Raw genomic sequence first — 15,075 nt, 5'->3', positions numbered from 1 at the left:
CTTACACCATCTGAGCCTGCCTCCTGATGTATAGACATATATTTTTAATGTGTACGCTATCCATACATGTTATCCGGGGATACGGTACCCTTTCTCACCTTTGTGCAATCACTTGCAAGCCATACTGTGCCTGACACCGTCTGAGCCTGCCTCCTGGTGTAGTGACATATATTTTGAATGTGTACGCTATCCATACATGTTATCCGGGGATACGGTACACTTTCTCACCTTTGTGCAATCACGTGCAATCCATACTGGGCCTAACACCGTCTGAGCCTGCCTCCTGATGTATAGACATATATTTTGAATGTGTACGCTATCCATACATGTTATCCGGGGATACGGTACCCTTTCTCACCTTTGTGCAATCACGTGCAATCCATACTGGGCCTAACACCGTCTGAGCCTGCCTCCTGATGTATAGACATATCTTTTGAATGTGTACGCTATCCATACATGTTATCCGGGGATACGGTACCCTTTCTCACCTTTGTGCAATCACGTGCAATCCATACTGGGCCTAACACCGTCTGAGCCTGCCTCCTGATGTATAGACATATCTTTTGAATGTGTACGCTATCCATACATGTTATCCGGGGATACGGTACCCTTTCTCACCTTTGTGCAATCACGTGCAAGCCATACTGGGCCTAACACCGTCTGAGCCTGCCTCCTGATGTATAGACATATCTTTTGAATGTGTACGCTATCCATACATGTTATCCGGGGATACGGTACCCTTTCTCACCTTTGTGCAATCACTTGCAAGCCATACTGGGCCTGACACCGTCTGAGCCTGCCTCCTGATGTATAGACATATCTTTTGAATGTGTACGCTATCCCTACATGTTATCTGGGGATACGGTACCCTTTCTCACCTTTGTGCAATCACTTGCAATCCATACTGGGCCTTACACCGTCTGAGCCTGCCTCCTGATGTATAGACATATATTTTGAATGTGTACGCTATCCATACATGTTATCCGGGGATACGGTACCCTTTCTCACCTTTGTGCAATCATTTGCAAGCCATACTGTGCCTGACACCGTCTGAGCCTGCCTCCTGATGTATAGACATATCTTTTGAATGTGTACGCTATCCATACATGTTATCCGGGGATACGGTACCCTTTCTCACCTTTGTGCAATCACTTGCAAGCCATACTGGGCCTAACACCGTCTGAGCCTGCCTCCTGATGTATAGACATATATTTTGAATGTGTACGCTATCCATACATGTTATCCGGGGATACGGTACCCTTTCTCACCTTTGTGCAATCACGTGTAACCCATACTGGGCGTGAGAACGGCTGGCGAGCTGTTAAGCAAGCTACAGCACCTGTGGTTTGCACACGTAAGTTTTTCATTTTTTTCAGGAATGACGGTTAGGCCTAATTCCGGAACTGCGGTTGACCTGCACTTACTGGGGAAATCTTCGTTCGCGAGTAATAATTGTAATCAATGATCCCCATCACTAACGTTGTTCAGCGGGTTATCTGCACCTGTAAGCGACAAACGCTGGCCTTTTCAGTGTAGGGCACATGCTGCCACGGACATGTAAGGGCATGACACACCAGTTATTGGCCAATCTCATGTGCCAGAGCCTCACCTGTCCCTCTAGTAAGCCAGACTCGGACCGACGGACGGACGGAGTCTCGTTCGTTAACGTAATTAAGCTTGCAATGTGTGCATCTGTTCTGTAGCTGGCATGGTTGAGGTTGCCCGTGTTGAGTCAAATTACGCCGTAGGCTCCACTCCTGGTGGTGCCCTTCTGGACATTCCTTTAAGGTTCAGCTTTGCAACCATACTGCCCACGTAAAACAAACACTTTGCCTTCATGAACGCTGTTTGGAGGGTCACGACTCGTGGGAATAACGCCGCCCAATCAGTTAACCTGCTAGAGAGATTCTTCGTTGCTCCCAAGCATGACATCACACTCCCTAGGAGGAAGGTTATGCCACTGTGGCGACCGTACTCCTGGGGGCAACACAAGTGCACTGATGCCCAGCCACTGCTCGATGAATCTGCTGGTACATTGACCCAGACCACTACATTCCCCTCGCACGCTACCCGGCCTGAATCTGACCCTGATGAAACTCAGGTTATCCTTCCCATATACAGTTCCATCTTACACGGTGACAAAGAGGAAGCTGCAGATGAAAGTGCAGGTTCGGCCCACCCGCCATCAGACACACCACCGTACTATCAGGGGCCCTGTGCCAGTGCCGTCGCCAACGAGTGGGCCCCCCCTGCTTGCTCAGGATCACAGCACTTGCAAGGTTGAAATACTGTGCAGTGAGATGGAAGATGGGGACGACGAGGAGTCCAGACTAGTACAGGGATTCCCTAGCGAGGAGACTTATTTGATTGTTTTCAATGTTGGGACAGCAATTTTTGGGGAGCACTATACTCTGGAGAATGATAGATGGGGCCCACCATACACTGGAACATTCCAAAGGTGGACATCAGACACTGGAGCAGCATTTACAGGGCCCATTATACACTAAAGCATTAGAAATGGGGCCCATTATGTTTGGAGCATTATTTGGGCCCATAAGACAGTGGAGCTTCATCCATGGGGACCAACATATACTGTAGCATTATGTGGAGCTCATCATATACTGTTTCAAACATTATATGGGACCAATGATTCTGTATGGAGAAATAGATGGGCCTCGTCATGAGATGTAAAAAGTGAAGTATTTTTCATTGTACTATACCGCTATTTCTCTGCCGTATCGGAGCATGATGAGTTGTGGTATTATGTGTTAAAGGGGCGCTCTTTCGCCCAGGGCACATGAAAACCTGGAGCCAGCCCTACCCCCCCACAACTTTAGCCAAATAACCCCCATTTTTCAGTGCGTAACTTGTATTATGAAGTTAATTAAGGTTGACCAGCTTAAGTAAGAAGAATTGATGCTTTTGGCATTCAAATGAGCACTGTAGGTGTGTTTCCTGTCCTCCTCTCACTGCAGACTTTTATTCCCCATTGACTTACATTGGGTTTCGCGTTTCGGGACGACCCCGACTTTTCCCTACAATCGGCCGATCTTGCTCGACCCGACTTTTGGAAAAGTCGGGTTTCACGAAACGAAACTCGACCATAAAAAAACAAAAGTCGCTCAACTCTATTTATGACCTTTGCATCTTCAGAATGTCCCTTTTATGAATCCATAATTTAATAATCTATTGTTGAACAGATTGTGAATAAAATAGTTTTTAACTGCAACAAAACAGATTTCAAGTGTGCTGTGATTTGCTGTTTGTACGGTTAAAACTCATTGATTCCCTTTAATGGGTTTACTGCGACGGAGAGGACCCAGAAGACTGCAGCATCTAGTTTTTCCTACTCCTGCACTGGTTAGAAGCACTTCATCTTCATATTAAATGGTGTAAATTTATTTGGGTTTATCTTCTCTGTAGTGAGCTCCTGGAGCTAAGGCTCTCAGCTGTTCACTGTTAGCCACACCCATCTCCTATATTATCTGGGTCCTGGCTAGCACTCATTATCAAAGTAGCTTTTGCTGCAAGGCTGGAGATTATTGTTGGGGTTTTTTTGAGTAGGCGGTTGTGAATTTATCTGTGACTTGCTAGGTTTTGAGTGTGCTATAATTCCATTTCTACTCCTACATTGGTTTAACCCCATCCTTCACTCCGCAGTGCATACCTCTGTTATATGTGTATGCGTATATTTCTATGTTTGGTTTTTTCATTACCCCTGATAGTATTACCTTGTTATTCTGATTTGTGTATTATGATGCACTACTACTCCCCTCTTCCATGGGTGGAGAGGGGTACAGACTGAGGGCGGATTCAGGATATCAGGATATAAGGCAAGGTATGTGGCCCTGGCATCTTCACTATCAGAAGTAACCAGGGAAACAGGGCGAGTTAGGATGCCCCTAGTGTTAGGGACATGGATAGAGCCCCTGGTCCTGGGACAACTGACAACATAGTCATGACATTAGCTCTGACTGAAATCGCTTTTTGATTCATTATGGATCCTATAACTGCTCTGACAGGGCAACTGCGGCAGCTCAGCCTGGAGGTGGTAGATCTAAGCACTGTGGTTTTCCAGTACCCTAACATATCAGGCTTGAGGACCATGACTCACAGGCAACCCTTAATGGAGCCCAAGATCGCTTTACCTGACAGATTCTGTGGGGGCGTGACAAGTTTGTTGCTTTCAGGGAGGCCTGTAAACTATATTTCAGGTTACAACCTTGTTCCTCAGGAACCAAGGAGTAACAGGTGGGGGTAATAATCTCACTCTTTCAGGGTGACCCCCAAGTATGGGCATTCTCTCTCCCATCTGACACCCAGTCGCTCCAGATGTTGAAGGAATTTTTTCTGGTGCTGGGTAATATATAATATATGACGACCCCGACTGCATCTCGCTGGCTGAGTCCATACTATGTCAACTTCAGCAGGAAGACCGGCCAGCAAAGGAGTATTGCTATTGCTAGTATTGTATTTTGAGTTTTGGAGGTGGTCCACAGACACTAAGTGGTATGACTTTGCATACCATAGACAGTTCTGTGAAGGGCTATCAGTAAGAGTGAAGTTTAGCTTTGTATTTTCTGTAATTTTCCTAACACCTGGAGGCTGCATAACTCCATCAATGTTTAATGAGAATGTGCATGTTTATAGTATCATCCAATACCACATAGTTCTTTTATCTATGTTTAGTGATAAATCATATGTTTACAGTGTCTCTAGTGGAAAAGCATATGTTTATAGTTACTGCATAGTTTTGCTATTAATGTTTGGTGAGATATGTCGTGTTTATAGTATGGTAGAACATCCGGTACCAGGAGAGTTTTGGGCATGTCATATTTGGTGATGTATTTGTCCAATGTTCATTGACATTTAAAGAGCTGGCCACTCAGAAGAGAGATACTATATTGGACAAATAGAATTTGTTAGAATTTGTGTAACTCTTGGTTACGCAAGCATTAGTTTCTAAACAATACATAAGCTGGGGAAGATTTCAGCTAAGACAGAAACCTGTTGACTAGAGGGGACACCCATGGGTCCACAATATGAATATACCAGGAATTTTTCTGTCTTTGATGTTTGCTTCTCACAGCTGATGTTCCAGGACAGATGATGTGTACTATTCCTGGTTAAGTTTTGCCTGTGTAGTGTGTAATGTAAGTATTTTACCTTTGTGATTTATATTATGCAAAAGTATACACAAAATCATACTATTTCCTATTTTTTGTAATCATTTAGTTATTGTAATAAAATTAATCACCTTCTTTAAAGCCATATCTGACTCCTTTAAGTACTTGGCAAAACAGACACCCTAATGTGCGAGAGGTGTGGGCCAAGAGAAATCTGGACTGAGTCATCTGAGGAGCCCATGCAGTTGGGTGGGGCAACTCATTGTGGAAAGCAGTCTGTTGTTCAGCGCAAAGAGGAAGCATGTTTTTACTGTGGTAAAAAGGACCATCTCGTGGGCACATATCCTTCTCGATCTTTTGGTTAAACATCCACTGGAAAACTAAGGAGCCTGGGTTGCGGGAAGGTTAGCAACACAGGTGTACATATCTCCTCCTTGGTTAGGGCACAATTTTTTCTGCCAGCTGAAATTCATCTGGGTAAAACTAGGGTGGTTATTTATGTATTTCTGGACAGTGGGATGGGGTTTAACTTGATCGATGCTAGGTTCGTCCAGGTTCAGGGCCTCAAACTATGTACACTGTCCAGACCTATACCCATAATTGCCATTGACTCTGCACCCATGAGAAAGGGGTATTTTGTGCAAGCAGTCCGAGGTTTACATCAATAGGTATGGGCCATACAATCAGAAGGTATTGACTGTTATGTGTAAGAGGGTCTGCCCTCTCCTGTGATTCTTGGACTTCCTTGGCTCACTCTGCACAACCCCGTGGTAGATTGGCAGACTTGGAAAGTGGTAAAGCAGAGTGAATATTGTCAAGGACACTGATTGGGCACCCAACTTGCAAGGGTAGATACCCAGTCTGTGCCTAAATACCTGTCTGACTTTGGGGATGTGTTCTCAGAGCAGGGGTGCTAAGAACTTCATCTACATCATCCTTATGACAGCACCATTTATCTTTTTCCTGAGGCCAAGCTGCCTAAGAGCAGACTACATAATATCTCTGGTCTAGAGAGGCAGGGCATGAAGGACTATATTATGGAAATTTTGGCAAAGGGGCATATTAGACCATCCACATCCCTCATTACTGCAAGGTTTTTCTATGTAAAGAAGAAGGACAGGGAGGTTACGTCCCTCTCTACATTTTGGCGACTTCAATCAAATCTCGGTCTGGGATCCGTATCTGCTTCCTCTCAGTCTGGTCCTCTTTAATCAGATTGTAGGTGTAAAATGTTTTTTAAACTCAATCTCAGGAGGGCGCATAACCTCATTCGTATTAAAAACAGGCATGAGTGTAAAACAGCTTTCAATACACCTGAGGGAAACTATGAGAACCTCGTGATGCCATTTGGGTTGACAAATGCTGCCACCGACTTTCAGCACTATGTAAATGAAATCTTTAATCACCTGGTAGGTAGATTTTTGATAATCAATCTTTTATTCACCTGACCTTGAGACACATCAGCTACATGTCAGGCAGGTCGTACAGATACTCAGAAATGCTAAATTATTTGTCAAACCATAGAAATGTATGTTATCGGTTGAATCATAGAATCATAGAATCATAGAATCGTAGAGTTGGAAGGGACCTCCTGGGCCATCTGGTCCAACCCCCTGCTCAAAGCAGGATTCGCTAAATCATCCCAGTCAGATGTCTGTCCAGCCTCTGTTTGAAGACTTCCATTGAAGGAGAGCTCACCACTTCTCATGGCAGCTTGTTCCACTCATTGATCACTCTAACTGTCAAAAAGTTTTTTCTAATATCTAATCTGTGTCTCCTCCCTTTCAGTTTCATCCCATTGCTTCTAGTCTTTCCTTGTGCAAATGAGAATAAAGTTGATCCTTCTACAATGTGACAGCCCTTTAGATATTTGTAGACAGCTATTAAGTCTCCTCTCAGTCTTCTCTTTTGCAAACTAAACATTCCCAAATCCTGCAACCTTTCCTCATAAGACAGGGTTTGCAGACCGGTCACCATTTTGGTCGCTCTTTTCTGAACTTGCTCCAGTTTGTTGATGTCTTTTTTAAAATGTGGTGCCCAAAACTGGACACAATATTCCAGATGAGGTCTGACCAAAGAGGAGTAGAGGGAAATAATGACTTCACGTGATCTAGACTGTATGCTTCTGTTAATACATCCTAGAATTGCATTTGCCTTTTTTGCTGCTGCATCACACTGTTGACTCATATTCAGTCTGTGATCTATTAGTATACCCAAGTCTTTTTCACATGTGCTGTCACTTAGCCCTATTCCTCCCATTCTATATATGCTTTTTTCATTTTTATTGCCCAGATGTAGTACTTTGCATTTCTCCCTGTTAAAAACCATTCTGTTAGTTGCTGCCCACTTCTCCAGTTTATTTAAATCTTTTTGAATCCTCTCTCTCTCTTCTTTAGTGTTAGCTATCCCTCCTAGCTTTGTGTCATCAGCAAATTTAATCAGTTTACCCTCAATTCCTTCATCTAAATCGTTGATAAAGATGTTGAACAATACAGGGCCCAGGACAGAGCCCTGTGGTACCCCACTTGAGACATTCTTCCAACTGGATGTGCAGCCATTTACGACCACTCTTTGGGTCCGATAACTAAGCCAGTTATGAATCCACCTAACAGTTGCCTTGTCCATTCCATACTTAGTCATTTTTTCAATAAGGATTGTATGAGAGACTTTGTCAAATGCTTTGCTGAAGTCTAGATATACTATATCTACAGCATTTCCTTGATCCACCCAATCAGTGATACCGTCATAGAAGGAAATTAAGTTAGTCTGACATGACTTATTAATTACAAACCCATGCTGACTCTGTTTAATCACTTCATTCTTATCCAGGTATTGACATACATGTTGTTTAATAATTTGTTCAAAGATCTTTCCTGGTATAGAAGTCAGACTCACCGGCCTATAGTTGCCTGGGTCCACCTTCTTCCCCTTTTTGAAGATAGGAACAACATTTGCTCTTCTCCAGTCTTCTGGCACTTCTCCTGTTCTCCAAGAATTTTCAAAGATTATGGAGAGGGGTTCAAAAATTTGAGGAGATTCATTTTCTATCGTCCACCGGTTTTCGCATGGATCCAATCAAAGTCCAGGCTGTACTGGATTGGGATCTTCCTGAGGATTTGAAGGTGTTACAAAGATTTTTGGGTCTCGCCAACTACTACCGGAACTTCATCAAAAACTTTTCGGCAGTGGCCAAAACACTGACGGACATGACCAGGAAAGGGACAATCTTTTCTAAGTGCTCAAGTCTGCCCAAGGAGGCATTCAAAACCTTGAAAGAGTGTTTTGCATCTGCGTTGATTGTCATACAGCAAGATATCACTCAGCCTTTTATTGTAGAAGTTGACGCATCTAAAGTGGGGGTGGGGGCTGTATTATCGCAGGGTGCACCTTTTGGTAAACGTCATCCATGTGCATACTTTTCTAAAAACTGTCATCTACAGAGAGAAATAATGATATTGGTAATAGGGAACTCTTTGCAATCAAGTGGGCTTTTGTACAGTGACACCATTTTAAGCCGGATGCCTTATCTCATTTTCCTGGTGGTGGAGGTAATTGCGAACCAGTTTCTAAACTACAAAAAGGGGGTGGTTATTGCGTCTATATGCTCTTATCTTGAAAAAGAGGTTGCTGACGCTTAGGGGGACACCCCTGTTGCCTGTCTGTTAGGTATACTTTTTGTACCTTTGAATGTCCATCTGAGAGTTCTTAGTGAACATCATGATTTGGTCTTGGCTGGATATCTTAGTATGAAAGCTATCACTTATCTTATTACTCTGTGTTTTTGGTGGTCAGGGGTACATCAGGATGTCCAGAAGTATGTAGCTGCCTGCATTGTCTGTGCATGTTCTAAAACCTCTCATACTCGTCCGTCTGGGTCTCTCCAACCATTGGTAATTCCCAGTAGACCTTGGAATCATTTATTGGTCAATTTTATTACTGATCTACCCATGTCAGCAGGAAATACTGTAGTTTTGGTAGTGGTGGAAAGATTCAGTTAAATGTCACATTTTACTGTGCTACCTGCTTTACCTAATGCCAAGACTTTGGCACAAATTTTCATCAGAGAGATTGGAAAAATTACATGGGATCCCTACCGATATTGTTTCTGACCGGGGGTGCAGTTTATTTCTAAATTTTGGAGGGGGTTTTGCACTCGTTTGGGGATCCATCTGTCATTCTCTTCAGCATTCCACCTGCAGTCTAATGGGCAAACTGAACAGGCTAACCAGAATCTTGCAACTTATCTTAGGTATTTTGTGTTGGAGAATCAGGAGTAGAGTTGTGCGAAACAGGTCGAAAAATTTCAAAAGTCGCCGACTTTTGTCAAAGTCGGGTTTCATGAAACGAAACCCGACCCTAGGAAGAGGTCGGCCACGAGGTCGGCGACTTACGCGCCAAAGTCGCGTTTCAAAAGTTTGTTTTGAGCTCTTTTTCATCCAATCAGGATCCTCGGACACTGTGGGCAACATGATGACATAGGCAGGGGTCACCACCATCTTTCAGAAGGGCATGCAAGTGATTGGCTTGCTTTGGTGGGCGTCACAGGGGTTATAAAAGGGCGTGCACGCCGACCGCCATCTTACTTCTGCCGATCTTAGCATAGGGAGAGGTTGCTGCTGCTGATTCTGTAGGGAGAGCGTTAGGCAGGGAAGAAGAAAAAAAAACTGCTTCTGCTGCTAGCGATTTTGCCTGTACAACACACCAGTCACTGTGTGTACAGTGCAAGGGGAGGCTATATTGTGGTGGATCAGCGGTGTTGGTTGTTAGGCTGCCTTCTAAGGCTTCCTGACAGCTACATTGCTGTTTACCCACTGCTCTGCAAACTGCTTTTTTAAAAGCAATCCCAATTTTTTTTTTTGTCCTGCTGAGGTACTGTGCGTGCATTTTTTCACACCATACAGCGGTGTACGCTCCTCACACAGTACCGTGTAACGGCTGTTATCACAGCCACAGTGAAGCTATCTGTGTGTCACTCTGTGAGAATAAGTCGAGGACATGTTCCGTTCTTACAGACCTGAACCTACTAGTTTTGTCTAGCTTTCAAACAGTTAAATATATTTGCTGTTTGATCACATTCAAAACTATAGAGAAACAGCGTGAGTCAGTCCGTATACTTAAAAAACACGGAGCTTGACAATTTTACGTACACCGGACAGCCGTGTACGTGCACGCTCCTCTCAGTACCGTGTAACGGCTGTTATCATGGCCACAGTGAAGCTATCTGTGTGTCACTCTGTGAGAATAAGTCGAGGACATGTTCCGTTCTTAAAGACCTGCACCTACTAGTTTTGTCTAGCTTTCAAACAGTTAAATATATTTGCTGTTTGATCACATTCAAAACTATAGAGAGACAACGTGTGTCAGTCCATATACTTAAAAAACACGGAGCTTGACAATTTTACGTACACCGGACAGCCGTGTACGTGCACGCTCCTCTCAGTACCGTGTAACGGCTGTTATCACGGCCACAGTGAAGCTATCTATGTGTCACTGTGGAAGGATAAGTGGAGGACTTGTTCCGTTCTTACAGACCTACACTCTAGGGAGATTCCTATTCTGCCCAATTCTACATACACCTTGTAGTTTGTGATACACTAGCCAATTTCTGCCTGTGACATAGCGCTCTGATATTCAGTGGGCCTCACACAATCCAAAAGTGTCCAGTGTCCACTAGTGTGTGCAGAAATTCAAAATCTCCCTTATCCTGTAGTCACTTTTTTCACACCTGTGGCATCGAGCCTGTGACATAGTGCTCTGATATTTAGTGGGCCTCACACAATCCAAAAGTGTCCAGTGTCCACTAGTGTGTGCAGAAATTCAAAATCTCCCTTATCCTGTAGTCACTTTTTTCACACCTGTGCCATCGAGCCTGTGACATAGCGCTCTGATATTCAGGGGGCCTCACACAATCCATAAGTGTCCAGTGTCCACAAGTGTGTGCAGAAATTCAAAATCTCCCTTATCCTGTAGTCACTTTTTTCACACCTGTGCCATCGAGCCTGTGACATAGCGCTCTGATATTCAGTGGGCCTCACACAATCCAAAAGTGTCCAGTGTCCACAAGTGTGTGCAGAAATTCAAAATCTCTGTGATCCTGAAGTCACTTTTTTTACACCTGTGCCATCGAGCCTGTGACATAGCGCTCTGATATTCAGTGGGCCTCACACAATCCAAAAGTGTCCAGTGTCCACTAGTGTGTGCAGAAATTCAAAATCTCCCTTATCCTGTAGTCACTTTTTTCACACCTGTGCCATCGAGCCTGTGACATAGCGCTCTGATATTCAGTGGGCCTCACACAATCCAAAAGTGTCCAGTGTCCACTAGTGTGTGCAGAAATTCAAAATCTCACTTATCCTGTAGTCACTTTTTTCACACCTGTGCCATCGAGCCTGTGACATAGCGCTCTGATATTCAGTGGGCCTCACACAATCCATAAGTGTCCAGTGTCCACAAGTGTGTGCAGAAATTCAAAATCTCTGTGATCCTGTAGTCACTTTTTTCACACCTGTGCCATCGAGCCTGTGACATAGCGCTCTGATATTCAGTGGGCCTCACACAATCCAAAAGTGTCCAGTGTCCACTAGTGTGTGCAGAAATTCAAAATCTCCCTTATCCTTTAGTCACTTTTTTCACACCTGTGCCATCGAGCCTGTGACATAGCGCTCTGATATTCAGTGGGCCTCACACAATCCAAAAGTGTCCAGTGTCCACTAGTGTGTGCAGAAATTCAAAATCTCCCTTATCCTGTAGTCACTTTTTTCACACCTGTGCCATCGAGCCTGTGACATAGCGCTCTGATATTCAGTGGGCCTCACACAATCCATAAGTGTCCAGTGTCCACAAGTGTGTGCAGAAATTCAAAATCTCTGTGATCCTGCAGTCACTTTTTTCACACCTGTGCCATCGAGCCTGTGACATAGCGCTCTGATATTCAGTGGGCCTCACACAATTCAAAATTGTCCAGTGTCCACTAGTGTGTGCAGAAATTCAAAATCTCCCTTATCCTGTAGTCACTTTTTTCACACCTGTGCCATCAAGCCTGTGACATAGCGCTCTGATATTCAGTGGGCCTCACACAATCCAAAAGTGTCCAGTGTCCACTAGTGTGTGCAGAAATTCAAAATCTCCCTTATCCTGTAGTCACTTTTTTCACACCTGTGCCATCGAGCCTGTGACATAGCGCTCTGATATTCAGTGGGCCTCACACAATCCAAAAGTGTCCAGTGTCCACTAGTGTGTGCAGAAATTCAAAATCTCCCTTATCCTGTAGTCACTTTTTTCACACCTGTGCCATCGAGCCTGTGACATAGCGCTCTGATATTCAGTGGGCCTCACACAATCCAAAAGTGTCCAGTGTCCACTAGTGTGTGCAGAAATTCAAAATCTCCCTTATCCTGTAGTCACTTTTTTCACACCTGTGCCATCGAGCCTGTGACATAGCGCTCTGATATTCAGTGGGCCTCACACAATCCATAAGTGTCCAGTGTCCACAAGTGTGTGCAGAAATTCAAAATCTCCCCTGTCCTATAGACACCTTGTACCTTGTTTTACATTACTATATAGTTTGTTGGATTTTGTCTACATTTCTACAAAAAATGAGGAAGGCTGGTGGAAGAGGCCGTGGAATTGGGCGGGGGTTGACAGCTGGTAATGATGGTGTTGGTGGTGGATCTGATGGTAGTGGCAAGAGCAAAATAGGACCAAATGCAGGAGGTGTTGAGCCTGCGTCATCGTCTGGCTCCATAAGGCTTCGAAGGCTTAGTTTTCAAGGAGTTGGCAAACCGCTTTTAAAGCCAGAGCATCAGGGAAAAGTTTTGTCTTACATTGCTGACTCAGCCTCCAGCTTTATCGCCTCCTCTTCTGAAGTTGTAAAAAGTAAAAGCACAGAGTCGTCATTGGAGGTTCATGTTCATGAACCACACCTTTCCTTGTGTCTTTCACCCCAACCAAGATTGAAGGATGACGCAGGCCATACTACTGATTACTCCATGGAGCTGTTTTCACATACCATGCCTGGATTATCAAGTGAAATGGTGAATTACCCAGGCCAAGATGAATCTGACATGGAGTGCACTGATGCACAGCAGCTGATAGATTATTCTGCTGGTACATTCACTCAGAGCACTACATTGTCCTCGCAGTGTACAGAGCCAGATTCTGAACCTGATGAAACTCAGGTGCCCCTTCCCGCACACTATACCACCATACACGGTGACACAGAGGAAGGTGCACATGACATTGAAGAGGAGGTGATGGATGACCCAGTTGTTGACCCAGATTGGCATCCATTGTGGGAAGAGGGTGCTGCTTCCAATAGCTCAGATGAGGAGCATCCACAGCAGACATCGACATCGCAACAGCTGTTATCTGGCAGGCCCGGAGCACTCCAAAGACAGATTCCAAACATCAAAAGAGTTGCTGGACAGCTTGTCCAGAGGGTCAAAAGATCACAGCGTGAAGGTAGTCAGCAACGCTATATTGTTTCCCCCACTGTAAGCCCACCGGTTAGCACAGCAGCAAATGTTGAGGTGTCGTTGCAAGGCCACAGCAGTCAGGGAATCCCACTGTTATATCAACGAAATACTGAATCTAGGCCATCAGAAAGAACACCAACTCCATCACCATCATCAACCCTCTCTCAGTCCGCCCTGTCCACCGCTACTTCCACCATATGCAGCTCTCAAGTCCAGCTCACCCTCCCAGACACTATGAGTAGGTCAAGAAAGTACTCAGTCTCTCATCGGCGTACACTGGGTTTGAACGCCCACATTGCCAAACTAATCTCGTTTGAGATGATGCCCTATCGGTTGGTGGAAAGCGCAGCTTTCCGCGAACTCATGGCCTATGCAGTACCACGCTATGACCTACCCAGTCGCCACTTCTTCTCTCGCAAAGCCATCCCAGCCCTCCACCATCATGTAAAAGACCGCATTGTCCATGCACTCAAGCAGTCAGTGAGTGGAAAGGTGCACCTCACAACTGATGCATGGTCCAGTCGGCATGGCCAGGGCCGTTACGTGTCCATCACTATGCACTGGGTTAATGTGGTGGATGCAGGGTCCACAGGGGACAGTGGTGGTGGGACAGTGCTGCCTAGCCCACGGTATAGGAAACAGTTGGCTGTAGGCGTTCGACCCTCCTCCTCCTCCTCCTCCAGAAGCGAAAGCTCGTCCACAGAGCGCAGTCGTACGAGCACTCCATCTGCAGCTGCCACTGTCGCACACGAGGTGTCCCCCTATCGAGCAGCTAGTGGAAAGCGTCAGCAGGCTGTGTTGCAGATGATGTGTTTGGGCGACAGACACACCGCCGAGGTGCTGGCCGAGTACTTGAAGCGACAAACTGAGTCATGGCTGGGCAGTGTACATCTTGAGGCAGGCAAGGTAGTTAGTGATAACGGCCGTAATTTTGTGGCAGCCATAGCCCTTTCAAAACTCAGCCACATACCTTGCTTGGCTCACACCTTGAACCTGGTGGTGCAGTGCTTCCTCAAAAATTATCCGGAGTTACCAGCCCTGCTCCAGAAGGTGCGAAGACTGTGCGCACATCCGCCGGTCGCCTGTACACTTCGTTCGTATGCAGAAGCTGCAGTGGTTGCTCCACCTTCCCAACCACCGCCTCATTATCGACATTGCAACAAGGTGGAACTCCACCCTGCACATGGTGGAGCGGCTGTGCGAGCAGAGGCAGGCCATAATGCATTTGTGGGAGGATACACGGCCAGGCACTTTGAGAGCAGACATGGAGTTGACAGGTGTGCAGTGGTCGAAGCTGAAAGACCTCTGTAAAGTCCTTCAGTGTTTTGAGGAATGCACACGGCTGGTAAGCGCAGACGACGCCATCCTAAGCATGAGCATCCCACTTATGTGTCTGCTCATGCAAACTTTGACGCACCTTAAGGAGCAGGCGTCTGCAGCCAATGTTGATGAGGAGGAAGAGGAGGAGGGAATCC

The sequence above is a fragment of the Dendrobates tinctorius genome, unplaced genomic scaffold (assembly GCF_039654945.1).
Source record: "Dendrobates tinctorius isolate UK_male_01 unplaced genomic scaffold, ASM3965494v1 ptg000024l, whole genome shotgun sequence".
In the NCBI taxonomy this organism is placed as follows: Eukaryota; Metazoa; Chordata; class Amphibia; order Anura; family Dendrobatidae; genus Dendrobates; species Dendrobates tinctorius.
This window is presented reverse-complemented; position numbering follows the sequence as displayed.